Here is a 19265-nt window from a genome sequence, read left to right as displayed (position 1 = left end):
TTTAAAATATATAAGAAAACCTTTTGGTTTTTTATCTGGAGCTACCAATCTCTCCTTCTCCTACACAAAGAATATATTTTCTTGTAATAAAGCAAAACTATTAAGCAAGACCAATTTGCACAGTATCTATGTCTTACATCATATGTCACTATCTACACCTCTAGTCCCTAACTTTTAGGGAAAAGAAAGTAAATTTCAGTATAAATCTCCTGTACTAAGATTATTCATAATATTTTATATTTTCTTAAAGCATTACATTTCTTTTAATCTAACTTTCTTTCTGGAATACCAGGTCCTTGCCAGTATAGAAATAGGGTTTGTTCAATTGTATATTTGTTACAAGGCTTTTGTTTGTTTTGTTTTGTTCTTTTGGGGTAAGGTAGGTGGGAAGGAGGCAGGAGTAAGAGAAAATAGATTTTTTTTTTTACTAATTTAATAAAATTAAACTTAAGAAATCCAAAAGATACCAATAAAAATCTATTTTAAAATTGAATAAAAATCTCATCACATGATCACAAATGCTCCTTATCTGAATTTTATAAAATTATCCTCTCATAGTCAAGAATATAAGAAACATTGTATAGAATCCAACACTTTATATAGCAATACTTTTAAGATTGTATAGATAATTTATTTCACAAGTATGTCTTATTGTTCTGGCTTTCCTAACTAATCCATCTTCATAAGTCAAAGACAATCTTCAAATAGCAACTTCTATGACCATATTTTACCTACCCAAAATGAAATTATTACAAAGGATTAACTTATCACCACAAAAGATTTTGTCACCAGTAAGGGATACTCTTACCCTTCATTTATACCTGAGCATATTCATCATTACATTGAGTACTGAAAACTATTTCCTTACTAGGAGATTATTTCTACAGAGAAAATTGCAGGGAGAACGGTCTTAAATGTATTACAAGTTGTAGTTCTAATAATTTCACATAACTTTTTCCTTTTGTTCTTTGCATAATATTCTACCCACTAAATTAATAACACTGCTTCACCTTTCTTTTTTCTTCTTCAGAATCTTTTTATTTGAAGTATTTCATCTTGCTTTGATGAATACTTCATTCTCCCTGCTGAATCAGAGAGTAGAGAGACCCTTTAACCTTCTCTCATAGCAGGTGTATACAAACCTAGTCATTGGCTGCACTTGGAAGAAATAAAAGAAATATACTACATGGGGGTCATTAGTGTATTATTCTCCCTCTCTAAACTTACTGAATCTGACATCTTGAATTTTCTGTGTACTACTTTCCACCTGCTCCCAGGAAGGGACGGAGTAAAAACCAGAATCAGAAAAAGATCTTTGTCTAAGATTTCTCTGTGGAATTGGTAGTTGTGAGGTCAAGGCCACATGGTATTACTGAAGCCAATGATAATTTTAATATTGAAAAGACAAAATAAATGGGAGCTTTATCAAAATGTGAGGTGCCAAAACATTTCAAGAACTCAGGCATAATATAATAGGACACAGATATGCAGGGTAAGTAATTTGAGAGCATGTGTAATGCTCTTAGCAAAAAAAAAAAAATAGATGTGGACTAAAATAAAACAAATGCTCAATGGATCAAGAAGTAAAACAGTCTGGCTTTCATAATAAATATGATTCATTCAACTTTACTTTCTTCTTAAGTGTCTGTTAAAACAATTTTAACATTCTTTTTTTAAAATTTTGAGTTCCAAATCCTTTCCCTTCTTCAACCCCCCCCCCTTCCTGAGGTGGTAAATAATTTTATATAGGTTTTGCTTATCCAGCCAAGCAAATAATATTTCCATGTTAGTCACATTGTGAAATAAAACACTCAAAAACATGAAAAATTAAAGTAAAAAATATTCTTCAATTTGGATTGAACAATTGCACAATGTTTTGTTTTCCCTTTCTGGAAGTGGATAGCATTTCAAATTATAAGTCCTTCAGGATTGCCTTCATCTTTGTATTTCTGAGAATAACTAAATTACAATATCAATGTTCTAGTGTACAGTGTTCTGTTTGTGCTCAGTTCACTTTGCATCAGTTCATATATGTCATTCCAGGTTTTCCCTCAAAGCATCATTTCTTATAGCATAAACAGTATTCAATCAAAATCATATGCCACTACTTATTCAGTCATTCCCCAAATGTTGAATATCCCCTTAAATTCCAATTTTTTCCTCCTCAAAAAAAGCTCCCATAAATATTGTAGGTTCTTTTTCCTTTTTTATCTCTTTGGGATAAAGACCTAATAGTGATATTGCTGGGTGAAAAGATATGCACAGTTTTGTAACCCCTGTCAGATATTTCTAAATAGCTCTCCATAATGACTATATCAGTTAACAACTGCACCAACAATGGTTCAATTTTATACATACCCCCCACCCAATATTTGTCATTTTACTTTTTTTCTCATATAAGCCAATATGAGAGGTGTCAGGTGGTAACTCAGAGATATTTTAATTTGTATTTCTCTAATCATGGGTTATTTAGAGCATTTTTCAAATATGACAACAGATACCTTCGATTTATTCATCTGAAATCTTCCTGTTCATATCCTTTGACTATTTATCAATTGTGAAATGATTATATTTTTATAAACTTGAATAGGTTCTCTATATGTCAGAGAAACTTGCTATAAGGTTTCCCTCAAATTTCCTGCTTTCCTTTTAATCTTGTCTGCATTAGTTTTCTTTGTGAAAACCTTTTTAATTTAATATAATAAAATTTATCAATTTTACATCTTGTTTGGTCATAAATTCAATCCTTATTCATATATATGACAGGTAAATGATTCCTTGTTTTCCTAGTTTACTTATGGTATCACTTTTTTTTTCCTAAATCATGTATACATTTTGACCTTCTTTTTGATATATGGTGTGAAATGTTCAATACCTGGTTTCTACCAAACTACTTTCAAGTTTTACCAGCAGTTTTTCTCAAATAGTGATTTCTTGTCCCCAGTGCTTGAATCTGTTTTATCAAACACTAGGTCACTACCTACTGTATATAATATACCCAGTCTACTCCACTGATCCATCAATCTATTTCTTAGCCAACACCAGATTTAAAAAAATACTACCACTTTATAATAATTTCAGATCTGGGGAGGCTAGAAAACCTTCTTTTTTATTAATTCCCTTGATATTCTTAATCTTTTGATCTTTCAGATGAATTTTGGTACTATTTTTTTTCTGGCTATATAAAAAATGTTTATCAACTTAACTTGTATGACACTGTGTAATTTAAGATTCTAAATGTGGGTTCTAATCTGTTCCCCCAGTCTGGGGGGGAAACTGACTAAAATCACTGATAAAACGAGTTTAGGTTTTTACGGGTTTATTGAAAGGTAGAAAGAAAAAGATTGAGAATAGAATTCCAACAGCATGACAATCCTATCTTCCTCAATTTTTCTCTGAAGTCCTCTGCTGCCACCACCATAAAGTCAGGAACCAAAAAGAGAGAGAGAGAGACCTCTCCACACAGGCCCTCCTTCCTCCTTCCTGTCCCCTCCCAGAAAATGGGAGGCTCCTCAAGTTGATTGGCTGGTAGCCTTGGTGGACAGTACCCATGCACAAATGTTACTTCCTGACGCCAAGGAAAAGTCACATGGCCTTGCCCTCTGAGGCATTCTCCTCATGGTGAAGCTTTCCTATAGTAAGTCTCTAGTTGGTGGCATCATTCCAATCATTACAACACTAAATAAGTTAATATAGGTAGAATTGTCTTTCTTATTATACTGGCTTGACCTTCCAATGAGCAATTAACATTTTTTCCAATTGTTTAGATCTGACTTTTTTGGTGTAAAAAGTGTTTCATAGTTTTTATATATTTCAAGTAGTTTCTTAGCAGGTAGATTCCCAAGTATTTTATATGGCCTGCAGTGATTTTAAATAGAATTTCTCTTTCTATCTATTCCTGCTGTACTTTATTGGTAATAGGTAGAAATGCTGATGATTTGTGTATTATTTTATATCTTGTAAATTTCTAAAGTGATTAATTATTTTATCTAGTATTTTAGTAGATTCTCTAAAATTCTCTAATTATAGCATAATATTACCTGCAAAGATTAATACTTTTTTCCTCATTACTTCTTCTGATCCCTTCAATTATTTTTTTCTTCTCTTTTTGCTCTAGCTAACATCTTTAGTACAATATTGAATAATAGTGGCTGTAATATGCATCCTTGATTCATACCTGATCTTATTGGAATATCTTTAACTCATACTCATTAGGGATAATTTGTGCTTTTTAGATAGATTTAGATAGATACTACTTATTTTTAGGAAAGCTCCATTTATGTCTGTAGTGTATGTATGTGTGTATGTATGTAAGTTAGTATGTATGCATGTATGTATGTATGTGTGAGTGAGATTTTCCCTTGGAATACTATTCTTTAATACACTAATTTTATTCTTTAATAAGGTACACTAAAATACAATAGAATATACACTATACTACTTAGGAATTGAGTCAGAATTTATATGAAACAAGTAAGAGTCTATTTTGAACATTGAACTGAAGTTCTATCAGTGGTATTCTTACACTCTTGTTCATGTGACTGCCTTAGTGATATTTTCTTGCATCCCTGTCCTGATTTTTGATTTAATTAATGTGACTTAAGATCTATCCTTTTTTAAAAATTTCATGAAAAAAATAATCTGTTTGTATGTGCATGGGAACTTTTATCTCAGTGCATAAAAGTTTCTGTCCAATAAAATATATTTGTTGAGGATTACTTTTAAACTGATATATTCCAAAGAAAGAAAATTCCAAACTGAATAATGTTAGAACATTTTGCACAAGTTCACAGGTTTACCTACTTAATTCTCTCTAGCTGCTGCCTAGAGAAATTCTATATGGTTACATATGTATGGGTAGGTGTTATTATGTTGTTTTCCTACTAAAACACTACACAAATGCACATCACATCATGAAGATGACCCTGAATTCTCAAAGCTGTACTGACAGTGCACCAGCACTGGGAAGTCCTATCAGAAGAGAAATATTTTGGATATAGGCCAGAATGCACTATATATCTGTAATATTAAAAGTTTAAATATGTTTGAAGAGAGTTATCAATAAGTTACCCCAATATGATGAATTTTGGGGACCCCATTTATCTACCATCCTGTAAAGAAACTTCATTCTGTATAAATAAAGGGGGTATCCATATGTTGTCTCATGCCTCTAGTTGAAGGTGATGAGGATGATAGAAATTATACTGCTTATCTATGCATGCTGGTAGCTTTATTTAGGCATTTTAAGTACATTTATTCTCAATATTAACTTAATTGTTCTCATGTAGTTTACTCAGAATTATATGCTTAATATTCAAAACACTCCCTGGAACACGTGGTAATTATATCATTAAGTATAATCAAGGTTTTGCTCCTGGGTCACAATGTCAGAATTCACTAATAGGATAGGCAGTCTGTTTTCTTTCCTATCACAATCCATTTCTATTTTGAATTTGTATTTGAATTGTCTCTTCTAATATCCCCTATGGTCATTGCTATATAGTACACTTTACACTTTTTTAGGGGGAGGTGTACCTATCAGAAATCTATTTGTTAATGTCTTAATAACCTCAGCCTTGCCCAATCTATAATTATAGTTCTAATGTTCTCTGTTCATTATTTTCATAGGGTTTTACTAATTATTTATACAACAAATATGTCTTACCTGTGTTCTGATTATATTTGATAGCTTGCTAACTGTAAGTTCTTTGGAGATCACTAAAGAATGTGTATAGCTGCAGTCAGTAAAACAATTAGATTACTTACGTTCTTTGTCGGTGTAGATTCAAATTCCACATTGTATTCAGATCCCAAGGAGTCTCTGAGACTGTAAAAATTCTATATAATTAGTTAAGACTGAAAAAGCATGAAGCAGTGAAAAGACAATCATAGAATTGAGAACTGTGCATTTAGTTCCATTATTTTCTTTCACTAGTGAATCCCACTATCATGAAGTTAATTGCTTACAATCTCTCTGGTAGTAATATCAGAGAAAAGACTCAAAACTCATCTCAGAAATCTACCTTTGATCTTGTAATTTAAAATCCATTCTTCTTTCTATTCAAGCAAGTCCCTCATGCATCTTTTGAGGTAGCAAACATAGTGGATTGGATGAAAGTAGGCAGGAAGACAACAGGTATCTATTGCTGACTATCTGCCTGGAATTCTCCTAAGCTCCAAAGTTCCAAATATAAGCAAAAAGACATAGTTTGCTCTCAAAGAACATAAAATCTAATGGGGGAAGAAAACAGACTAAATGGACATAGTTAATAAGAAGTAGATGAGGTGAAGGTATACAGTATATGGGCTTGAAAGCAAGTTTGGGAAGTCATAAGCACAACTAGGAAGGGAATGAAAGTTGGCTATCTGGGCCCCTCCATAGTATGTAGGCCTTAGGAAGAGCTTACCGATGAGAAAGAGAGGCTGACATAGCAGAGGGTAGAAGGATATTCCAGGGTAACAATGTAGATGAGGCCTTTTGTTGAAGTCCAGAAAGTAAGAAGCACATCTGGAAATGATCTCATGGCTTGGAGTCAATATAGATATTGGCTCAAAATCCACCTCAATCCTCAGATCATTCTGAGCTATATTACAAATAGCAAACTATTTAACCTTTCTGTGTCTCCATTTTCTACTCTGTTGAAATGAGATGAGAGACCTGTTTGTTAGTAGGCTCAAATAAAATAACCACATAAAGCAAAATTTTAAACACTATGTCTTAGATACTGGTATCTTTAAAAAAATTACTTATTATTTTATTTTCCCAAATATATATAAAATAATTTTAGCATTTTCAAAAATTTGAGTTCCAAATTCTTTTCCTCCCTTCCCTCCCCCTCACTGAGAAGGAAAGCAGTTTGATATAGGTTATATATGTGCAGTCATACAAAACATATTTACATATTACTTACATTGTAAAAGAAAACAGAGACAAAAACCCCACATCAACAAGAAAAACAAAGTAAAAAATAAGCATGCTTCACTCTATATTCACATTCCATCAGTTCTTTCTCTGGGGATAGATAGCATTTTTTATCATAAGTTCTTCAGAATTGTCTCAGAATATTGTATTGCTGAGAATACCTAAGTTAATCATCATACAATATTGTTGAATTTTTGTATATCTGTTTTTTCTATTTGGCAAATTCTCTTTTTTAAGACTTATTTCTATATGTTGAATTTTTGTGCCTCTTTTACAATTTGATACATTCTGTTTTAAGTTGTCATTTTCATCAGTGTTGCTGTGCCTTCTTTACTAAGCTTTTCTCCCCTTTTTTTCATAATGTTCATGCATCACTCATTTTCCCACAATTTTTCCTCTCTCTCTCTCTCTTGAATTTTAAAATGAGTTTGAGGGCTTGCATGGCCTCGACCAACTCACATTTTTACTTGAGGCTTTGGGTATACCTTGTTTGACTTTGTTATCTTCTTTTGAATCTGTGTTTTTATTTTTCTAGTAATTCTCATAGTAATTTTCTAGCATCAGGATTGCTTGTTCATTTCCCCTTTCTCATTTCTTGACATTTAATTTAATATTAAAGTCTATTATTTTGGTGTGCAATTTACCTTTATCCTTCTATGTCAGTGTTGTACCTCCTTTCTATTGTTAAGAAAATTGAGATATCCTGGGTTCAGAAGAAGGGTTGAAGACAAAGGCATGGTTCTTATTCTTAGGGAAACTCACTTTTCTTCCTTCATTGTGAAATGGGGGAAGGAGGGCAGAAAGCATTAAGCCTTCAGTAAAGGACACTTATCAGCAAACTTGGGTTAGGTCTGTGTAAATAAAGTTAACTTTGCAAAAGGTTGTCTTCTGCCCCTGGACATTTTACATAAATAAACAACAACAGCAACACACACACACACACACACACACACACACACACACACATATATACGTGTGTGTATGAATATATGTGTGTATGTATATATGTATATATGTGTATATATATATATATAAACATACATATAAATGGGATCCTACTTTTAAAATATTCTTAAATTAATAAATATTTGATATGGTAAATGATGTGAAACAAAATCTCAACAGAGTCAGAAATGGAGGCATTACTTATTTGAGACAAGCATAAAAATGAGCAAGTTGGGGTCTGCTCCTGGGAGGAACAAATACTGTCACAAGGTTAGGGATTTCTGTGCTACTATTCTGAGCCCTAATTCTGGAGGTCTAAAATTTTTCAGTTTTTCCAAGTTGGTATAATTCAAGAGGGGTTTGTTTATTGTTCTCCTGGCCTGTGTTCCAGTCTTTGAGCGATCACAAGCACTCTTTTCGACCTTGTAACTGTGACCAAGGTCCCCAATTCCCTGTTGTGACAAGCTCTGGTGTGCTAGTTCTCTTCCTCTCTCCCATGACATTGACCCAGATCCAACTATGTGCAAAGCAACTGAGTCCTGTGCCCTTTGATAGCAAAGGGACACCTGTAATCATCTTACTACCTGTGCACTGAGAGTTCTGCAAACAGCCAATGCAGCTGCTGATTCAGTTGTCCTCAGGGCTTACTCTTTTTTTGCTGAGGTGCTACCTGCAGTCTATTGTCATTCAAGTTCATTAGACCTTTCCTGCCAACCTTCTAAGTTATATTGGGCTAGTAAAATTTTCACCATATAATTGAGTTCCATTGCTGCAAAATTTGTTTTGAGGTGTTCATTAAAGTTCTTAGAAGGGTAACTTAGGAAAAGTTCAGAAGATGTCTTGCTTTTTCTCTGACATCTTGGCTTTGCCCCACTTTTGACATCTAAATCTTTTCCCCCATCAATTTAAAAATAATATAAATTCAAAGAACCATATTTTTTCTAATTACAAAATGTATATAAAGGAAAGTTAGTATCTCCCCTTAACTTCAAATATGAATCTTATGGTCCTATTTTATCATTTTTAAGGTAGTCTTCAGCCCTTCTTCTAACTTACTTTCTAGTATAGTCTCAAACTAAGAAGATAATATTTAAGTGACATTTACAATGGGACTACTTCAAATGTAAATTATAAAGAAAATGTATAAAAAATTTAGGAACAACTATCTTTAAAACACATGATTACAAAAAAGAAACAATGATGGAAAGAGGAATGAAACTGCATATCATACCAGTACTGTTTGAAAGCTGTTGAAGAGCTGAGCACAGGAAGATCTATTCCATATTGTTAGTAAAAGGTCATCTCTCCCTTTCATCAGTGCTGATTCCATAGAGCTACCTGCTTTTAACTCAGATTGAAAAGGGTACATCAAATTATCTGATTAAAGAGCTATAACATCTAATCCTTATACAACACTGAGGGATTTAGATAAAGCATGGACAGAGAGCAGCCATGGATAGAGTAGAGCTAGAAAATTCAGAAAAGAAACTGCCACAGGAGGCTTGAGATGAGAAGCAAACTTTTCTTTTAAATCTATGATATTAGCAGTGGAAGTTGAAATGTAAGGTAGAGACACCTAAAGAAAACCTTGCTGCAAAGGGTCACAAGTGCAAGTAGAAGAAATAGACTGATTTAAAGTAGATTTAAAGGTGAGAATACAGATACTTTCCTCAAAGGCCATTGGGAAGGTCGGGAGTAAAGGCTAAAGAGAGAAAAAAAATCACGGACTGAGTCCTCAGACTCACAACAATTTTATTTCCATGAAACTAGACTTTACTGTGAAGATTTAATACTATATTCTGTTCTCTTTATTTTTAAACCTCTGCTTCGACCCTATAGTCACATTTCTGAGCCCTTTTCCCAAAATAAATCCTCTCTCCTCTCTCTCTCTCTCTCTCTCTCTCTCTCTCTCTCTCTCTCTCTCTCTCTCTCTCTCTCTCTCTCTTTCTCTCTCTCACACACACACATATGCATATACTTGTGTGTACATATGTATATATGCACACATACACACATATATGTATGCATATATATGACAGTACTTATTATTCAGTAATAGAAACAGAACATATTAAGAGAAATTAGTTGTTTCTATCTTAAAAATGAATGCAGCAAAAGAAGAAGCATCACGGTTTCAAGGCTTTGATATGTATAAGGTAGACATTTTATCATCAGTGTTCTAGACAACTTTCTAAGACTCGACATTTCATGAGTCATATGTCTGTGTCAGTTTCTCCTCCTTGTTAAGGGCTAAAATTCTAGCTAAACTGTCTAAAATATCTAATGAGTGGTCGCCAATAAATTATAAGCTTTAGCAAGAGTTAGGCTTTTAAGCATTTATTAAGGAGAATAGGAATTTGGTAAAGAGAGAGAGAAAGGCCTACATTCATCTATCTATTAAAGAGAGAGCACATTTCTAGCTCTGCTCTCAACCAGAATCCAAAGGAAAAAGTGAGTCAGAGCGCCCAGCTCTTCCTTCTTCCTCTCACTAGCAAACGTTACTTCCTGACACCAAAGAAAAGACGCATGTTCTTGACCTCAAAGACCTTCCTTTCATGGTGGAACTTTTCTACAGTAAGTCTCCAGCAGGTGGTGTCATTACAATCATTACATCCTAATGATTTTTTAAAAATCACAATTAAAAAAAAAATCACCTAGAGAAAAATTATTTCTGAATTGGAGTTTCAAATAAAGCAGACAAATTCCTTCTCAACTGCCCATTGAAAGCTAGTCCAACTGATGATGAAATGTATTTTGCTTGTATTGATTAGGTGGCTCTAGACAATGAATGAGGAATGTTGTATAAATTTCAGACATGGTTAATTTATTAGTTTGACATAACTCTTTCTTTGTTACAAAACAATGTTTAATAGTAGGGGTAATGGGTTCATGCAGAAATGATACTGGTTTATACAATCAATAAAACTTTGAAAGTTACAAAAGAAAGTGAAAAAAAAAACTTTTTTTTTTTTTTCTGAGAGACAGTGTAGTACACTACAGTGTAGTGTCCTGGAAGCTACAAGACCTGAATTCTAGTCTCAATTGCCCACAATCCAATTAAGTGATATTAAATCACAAAACTTCTCAATGAATGAGTATTTATTCATCAATTTTTTAAAAAGTTTCTATATTTGAAAAGTGATGAACTATAAGGTGCTTTCTTTTGAACACTGCCATTCCTAATTGTCATAAGTTCTCTAAAGATAAATATATGCCTAAAAAATAGGAATTTATGATGCTCTTCAATTGAACCAAAGTCAGAGTGAAAAGTATACATTAGTAGTAGGATACAAAGGAAAAATGTAAATATACTGGCAAATTAATTTGTGGAAAGTACTTTGCAAACTTTAAATATATAAATGATATCTATTATAACTGATAGGACAATAATGATTTACACATGAAATAACTTCATTTAAAAAAGTGTCCTGTTACTTAAGATAATAGTTCAGATAATTCATTAAATAGTGCCTTTTTGTATTAGAGTACTTCCAATATTGTACAGAGCAAACAGAATAACATATTTAGAGCTGAAATGCACCCTGGAAGACATATAGATTATTTGACTAGGGAGAGATATGAGGTTCAGAGAAAATATATGACTTATTTGGGGGTCATAAAAGTACAATCAGAGGAAGGGTTTGAACTCCAATCATTTGACTGCAAAAAAAGTGATTTTTCCATTATATGCAGTCAAATTATAACTTCATAGACATCATTAAAATGAAAAATTCGTTGGAAAACTATGATCATAATCAACCACATCAATAACAAAACTAACCAAAAGCATATGAATATCTCAAAAGATGCAGCAAAAGCTTTTGACAAAATATAGCACTCATTCCCATTAAAAATACACTAGAGAGAACAGGAATAAATGGAATTTTCTTTAAAATAATAAGCAGTATCTACCTAAAATCATCATCAAGCATTAGGTATAATTTCGATAAGTTAGAGGCATTCTGTATAATATCTGGGGTGAAACAGGGATGTGCATTATCACTTGCATTATTTAATATTGTACTAGAAATGTTAGTTTTAGAAATAAGAGAAAAAGGAAATTGAAGGAATTAGAATAGGCATGAAGGAAACAAAAGTATCAGTGTTTGCAAATGGTATGATGGTATACTTAGAGAATCCTAGAGAATCAACTAAAAATCTATTTGAAACAGTTGTCTACTTTAGCAAAGTTGCAGGATATGAAATAAACACATAAATCATCAGCATTTCTATATATGACCAGCAAAGCCCAGCAGCAAGAGCTAGAAAAGGGAAATTCCATTTAAAATAACAACTTCAGACAATATAAAATATTTGGGAATCTACCTGCCAAGAAAAAAACAAAGAATTATAGGAACATATTCCAAAACACTTTTCATAAAAATAAAATGAGATACACATTGGGAAAATATTAATTGCTCATGGATAGGCTGAGCTAATATAATAAAAATGACAATTCTACCAAAATTAATTTTCTTACTCAGTGCCATACCAATAAAACTACCTAAACATTATTTTATGAAGTGATAAAAATAATAAGGTTCATCTAGAAGAACAAAAGGTAAAGAATATCAAGGAAACTAATGAAAAATGCAGAGCAAGGTGGGCTAGCTGAGGCAAATTTGAAGCTATAATATAAAATAGCAGTTATCAAAACTATTTGATCCCATCAATTAGGGAATGGCTGAACAAATCGTGATATATGAATGTAATGGAATACTATTGTGGTATAGGAAATGATGAGTGGCCATATTTCAGAAAAACCTGGAAAGACTTAAGAGGACTGATGCTGAGTGAAATGAGCAGAACCAGGAGAATATTGTACAAAGTAACAACAACATTGCTATGATAGACTGAGCTTTTTTCAGCAATGCAGTGATATAAGATAATTCAAAAAGACTCATGATGAAAAATGTTCTCCAAATCCAGAGAAACAACAACAACAATAACAAAAACTATAGAATCTGAAAGCCAATTGAATCATCTTTTTATTTTTTTTAACTTTTTTTGTTGTATTCTTTTTCCTTTTATAGGGTTTTCCCTTTTGTTCTGATTCTTCTTTCACATCATGACTTATGTGGAAATATTATTAATATGATTGTACATATGTAACCTATATCAGATTGCTTGAGATCTTGGGGAAAGTAAAAGGGAAAAGAAGGGAAAAATTTTGATGCCCAAAAGTTTTTTAAAAAATGAATGTTGAAGATGATATATCTAAATCATAAGAGCTTTCTCAATGTTAGGGTAGATGATAGGAATACATTTAGACAGAGGGAACAGGTGGGAATTGATTATGAAGGGATGATTATCTATAAAGCATTTATCTCTGTTTATTTGTTTATTTACTCATTTATTTATTTGTTTGTTTGTTTTGGTGTGGTCAGGGTTGAGTGTCATGTCAGGGCACACCTGGCTGGCCCTAAGTGGCGTGTTTTTCTCAGAGGTGGTGTACTAATGACAACAGCATGAGACCACTCTCAACCAATCAGCTTGAAGGAACTCCCCTTTTGGGGAGGGATACAGGAAGTAGGAAGGAGAGGCTGGCTTGCTGGATCTTCCTCTTTTTTATCTGGAACTGGCTTGGTGGTGGCAGAGATGGAGAATAGCAGGGCCCCCACCCCTTTCTGTACAGGACTTTGGTGTGGTGAGGGACCTCACGTGTACTTCAAGGAAAAGCAAAGGTCTCTCTCTGGCTGTATACCGACTCTTTCTTCACTAACTTCTATTCCACTTTAAGAAATCCTTAAAAGCATAAACTATCACTGAATTTATCAGTCATTTTAACCAGCTTTCCCCCAAAATGTGGGGGAGAAGATTAGAACCCATATTTGGATTTTAAACAGCACAGGTACTATATCAATCAATGTCTATTACTGTTGTTGCAAGAATCAACCTCATGGGTTTATTGTAAGGAAATCTCTCTTTAAAGTACTATATAAATGTACTTTATTATTTTAAAAAATCATGAGCAAGATGCTATTGGAAGGCACCTAGATGGCACAGTGGATAAAGCACTGGATTCAGGAGGAACTGAGTTCAAATCCGGCCTCAGACACTTGACACTTACTAGCTGTGTGACCCTGGGCAAGTCACTTAACACCCATTGCCCTGCAAAAAAAACCCAAAAACCCCCAAAAAACCAAAACAAGATGCTATTGGAAAGACCTTGAGGGACCTGAGTGAGCTGATGGAAAATAAAATGTACTGTATACAAAAAATAATAGTAATGTTATGAGATGATCTACAGTGAATGATTCAGTTATTTTCAAAAATGCAATGATCCAGAACAACTCTGAAGGTCTTATGAAAAATGCAATCCATCTACAGAGTGAGAACTGATGGTATTTGTATACAGATTGAACCATATGTTTTTATTTGATATTTCCTTTATCTTAAACAAACAACAACAATTAAAAATGTTGAGCAGTATGGTATCAGAAAAACCTAGAAAGACCTACATGAACTAATGTAAATTGAAAAGTACTGTATACAACATAACAGCAATATTGTGAAATTATCTGCTAGGAATGACTTGGTTATTTTCAGCAATGCAATGATCAAGAGAACTATGAAGGACTTATGAAAATTGCAGTCCATCTACTAAGAAAGAACTGATAGTATCTGAAAAAAGATTGAAGCATATTTTTTTTGTTAGTTCCTTAATCTGAAGCTTTGTTTTTGTCAGTTTTCTTTCACAACCTAGCTAATATGGAGATATTTTGCATCACTATTCATGTTTTTGGAATCTGAAATGTTAGATAGGAAATATTTTTAATTTTAAAATTAACCCATTAACACTATAACCAAAATCCCTATAATAAGATGATAAATCCCAGGACACCCATAAATTAAATGTATATGCATGTGTATGTGTATGTGCATGTGCATGTGTCTGTGTAAGTATATGTGTATGTATGTAATTAAACTTTGGGAAATTCAGATTATATACTTAAATGTGAATAAACCACCATGACTGTATTTGTAACTTCTCCTCTGGGGCATTTCAATGGTCACTTATTAGAATAGGAGTATTAGTGCAAAGGAAATTATGCAGACTACCTGAAAGTTCCAAGGTCTTTTGATGTTAGAATAAATTTATTTTTGCGATGAGTAAAATTAAATGAGATAGCCTTATTTCTGTCCCAGGTATAGGGAATTTTTGCTGGGGTTTCTGATATATTTGTTAATTAGAAATTAGAGGCTACTGCAACAGTTTGGGGCATTAAGCATTTATTAAAATATATTAAAAACAAGTAAAGAGAGTGCACATGGCTCTGAAAGATAGGAAAGCTAGGATCTACAGGAGAGAGAAGAGAAAAAGGTGCCTTCACCTACAAGTCTCCGGCCAAAAAGAGGAAGATCCTGTCCCTGTCAGAGTGGAAGCTAACTGTTGGTCCAGAAGACAGGTGGTCCTTACACACAGTTCCAAGCTAATTGGCCAGTGTCATGCAAATCCATTGGTTCACTGGATTTGAGGGTGGTCCATGAGTATAACATGCTGAGGTCAGAGTTTAGGTCCTCTGGCGGGAACTAGGCTATCAAGGTAGGTGTGGTTTTGAGCGAGGTAACTTCCTAACTCTGTTCTGACCTTAAGAAAGGTCAGCTAGGCTCTCTCACCAAGGGGGACCCTGGAAATCCCAAAACCCCTATTATTAATAATTTTCTCACACTTTTATTTAAAAGCTAACTAAAGAGACAAAATATGGGGAAATGGAAAGACTAAAACCTGTGCTCATCATCCCATTTTCTTCTTGCTTAACTGTTGAAGAATAGGAAGGATAATTCCCCTGTGACAAAGAGCAAGAAAAACAAGTGGATTTCATGATGTGGCAGATCATGAAAGAAGTCAGGCCACATAAACTAAGAAATTAAATTAATGAAGATTATAATCTAATTTATAACCACTTGTGCTTCCCACTGACCATTTATTTTCCTTCCTGCTTTCCCACTCACCAGTGGGAAAAGGTGTGGAGAGTCCAGATCGGGAGGGGAAAAAATATGACCCTTCAGGTATAATTATTGCAGCCTACAAGAAGAAGCATTTTTGTAAATACTTATTCATGTTTCTAATGTAAAGAAATAATTGTTATTTGAGGTTTTTATGCCTCCACGCACTGGCCTGAGGCACCGCAAACCGCATGGTGCTCCACCCACTGGTTGTAGCCATTGCCAGGGCTCTGTCACCTCATATCATCACCACTCGCCAATGCCTACATGGGCCTGGCAAAATTATAATGATTGGAAGCCTAGTGAGGGCAGTCATGTGACTGTCAGAGCGGCCATCCCATTGCCTGGGACTGTGTGGGGTGTTTCTAGGTTTGGGGGAGGAGAATTGGGCATTGTAGGTGGAAGGTGGAAAGTGACAGGCTTTCTGCTGTGTATTTTCAGCTGATTCCTGGGCGGTGGTATTTTTCAGGTATTATAATTTCCCTTTCCCCATTTTTGTTTCCTTTCCCTTGATCCTACTGATCCTGTTTGTGTGTGTTTTTTTTTTAAGTTCATTCTTGTTAAAATAAATCTTGTTCTGTTTTGAGGAAGGATGCCAGTTTCCTTCCTTGCCCCAATATTGCGGCGAGCCGCTTAGCTAGCACTCCCCACACTATGCTATTTAAAAGGTTATTAAAGTATATGACTGCTTACTATGATTTGTGTGCGAGCCTATAAGTATATAGTTTTGGCCTCACCAAAAGAGAGAGATTCTTCATCATCGAGAGAGTTGGTGGTTGAGACAAACACAGAGAAAATGTTGAATCTTGGTAATCTTTAAGAATAACCACATCCCAGACATGTATAAATCCAGAGACAATCTCAAGACTGCTTTACTAGGCAGTAAAAGTGAAAGGTAAAATTTGGTATGTTTGTTCAAGTAATTAGCTAGAATGGAACACCTAATCACTTATGAATATTTCTAAGAAATTATGTTAAAATATTCAGAGACAACACTGAGTTAGGAATATTGTAGTATAAGGCCTAATTCTGAGCATTAAATTTTTTTTCTTTTTCTTTTTCTTTCTTTTTTTTTTTTTTGTGTGTGTGAGGCAATTGGGGTTAAGTGACTTGCCCAGGGTCACACAGCTAGTAAGTGTCAAGTGTCTGAGGCCAGTTTTGAACTCAGGTCCTCCTGACTCCAGGGCCAGTGCTCTATCCACTGTGCCATCTAGCTGCCCCTGAGCATTAGCTTTCACACAAGTCACTCAGTTTCTATAAGTATATATGAACATATGCATATGTGTGTGTGTATACATATTTTGTATATATATACAAAAATATATTTTTAGATGCATATGTATTCAGAAGTATGTGTATTTAGATATATTCAGTTGAGTATAGATCTCTTTCTTACTCAAAAGGGAGATAAAAGAGGAAGGGAATAATTAATATGGATGGCAAAGATAAGGTATAATGCAGATTATGAGAGGAAGTAGTCCAAAGCATGATAGACTTTTTTAAGCAGGCTAGTTCAGTTTATTCATTGTTTATTAAAAAATAAATGCCTCATGTGGTTGCTGCAGCAGCTGCCTGGGTCCTCTGGACAGATACCCAAGTGTGAGTCTTCACAAGATAGTTGGTGAATTCCTGATAGGGAGACTTACTAAACACAGTCTCCTTCCACAGGTCTGGGGTTAGGTAGTTGTGTGTTTTGGAAATGGCATCAAAGGTAGCTTTAGCAAAGTTGCCCAGAGTACAGCCCCTTGCAGAAGCATAGCAGTCATCAATTTCAGCCATCATCAGGAGCTTCTTAGGCACAGTAGCTGAGACAATGCCAGTACCTTGATGGGCAGGGATCAGGCACACCAAAACTGATCAACAGCGCCCAGTGACCTTGTAGGGCACTGTGTGAGGCTTGCCAATCTTGTTCCCCTAGTGGTCACATTTCACAGGAACTATGGACAGCTTGGCCAGAATGATAGCACCATGAATAGCTGTGGCTACTTCCTTGGAGCACTTGACACCCAAGTCAACATGGCCATTGTAGTCACAATGGCCACAAAAACCTTGAACTTGGTATGTTGTTCAGCTTTAGTTTGTTTCTGAACAGGTATGATCTTCACAACTTCATCCTTCAATGAAGACCCCAGGAAGAAATCTATGATCTCAGATTCCTTAATAGGAAGGGAGAAAAGATAGATCTCTTCCAAAGACTTGATATTGTCCTTGTCTAGCAGGCCTAGCTTAGTGACAGGAACCCACTCCTTATCTTTGGCCTTTCCTCCTTTGGTCCCATGCCTGCAGCCCTGGCCTCTACCACAGACTGACCTTGACCTTGGCCCCCACTGCAGAAGCCACCACAGAAGCCCCCAAGGCCTCCAAATCCTTGGCCCTCAGGACCCCCAGCTCCCCCTGTAGCATCTGTGTCTTCCACCATTTGGTGTTTATTAGAAGTAGAAGCATGATAGACTTTTGAGGTAGGACAGGATAAAAGAAAAGAGAAAAACAGAAACAGAGGGAAATTAATTGGAGTGAAATGTTCTAAATCACTACTGATTAGAGTATTGCAAATGTAAACAACTCATATACCACCTCACATCTATCAGGAATTACAAGTAGTGTAGAATGTAAGGGAAAATAAGTAGTGAAGTAGTCCAATCATTCTGGAAAATAATCTAAAATCATGTTTAAAGGGCTATAAAATTGTGTCTCTCTTTTGATCCAGCTACACCACTACTAGGTCTATATCCCCAAAAGTTAAAAGAAAAGGGAAAAGAGCCTCTATGTACAAAAATATAGCTACTCTTCTTTTCAAGATTTGGAAATTGAAGACAAAAGAGGCCCATTAATTGGGGAATTGCTAAACTAACTGTGGCAGATGACTCTGAAGGAAAACTATTGTGCTATAAGAAATGATGAAGCAGTGGTTTCAGGGAGGAAATGGCAAGACCTATATGAAATGATACAAAGTGAGAAGAACAAAGAAATCATTGTGGACGATAACAGAAATGTTTTGATAATGATGAACTGTGAAGGACTTGACTACTCTGATTAATATAGTGATCCAAGACAATTCCAAAGGACTCATGATGAGAAAAAAAATACCATCCTTCTCCAGAAAGATGACTAATGAACTCTGATTGCAAAATGAAATATAATTTTCTCTATTTCTTTTTATTCTGTAATACAACTAATATGGAAATAAATTTTGCATGATTTCAAGTATATTTTATATCACATTTCCCACATTTTTCATGGGTAGGGAAGGGATAGGAATGAGAGAATATGGAACTCAAAATTTTCAAAGGAAAATATTTAAAGTAAATAGAAAATAACTAAAGGGACATGAATTGTCACCTGCCAAATATATGGAGAAGGGAAAGCTTTACAGCTGAAAAAGAGATAGAAATTATTGTATGTTGTAAAAAAGGTAAAACTTTGATTATATTAAATCAAAAAGGCTTTG

At 34.4% G+C, this 19265-nt stretch overlaps 1 pseudogene; it reads right to left on the bottom strand.

Moving 5' to 3' along the window:
- Positions 1–17365: 17365 nt before the first annotated feature.
- LOC122747722 lies at positions 17366–18236 on the bottom strand (annotated as a pseudogene).
- Positions 18237–19265: the final 1029 nt, after the last annotated feature.

The sequence above is a fragment of the Dromiciops gliroides genome, chromosome 3 (genome assembly GCF_019393635.1).
Source record: "Dromiciops gliroides isolate mDroGli1 chromosome 3, mDroGli1.pri, whole genome shotgun sequence".
NCBI classification, from domain to species: Eukaryota; Metazoa; Chordata; class Mammalia; order Microbiotheria; family Microbiotheriidae; genus Dromiciops; species Dromiciops gliroides.
Note: the sequence above shows the minus strand (reverse complement) of the source record. Positions and strands in the feature narration are given on the sequence as shown.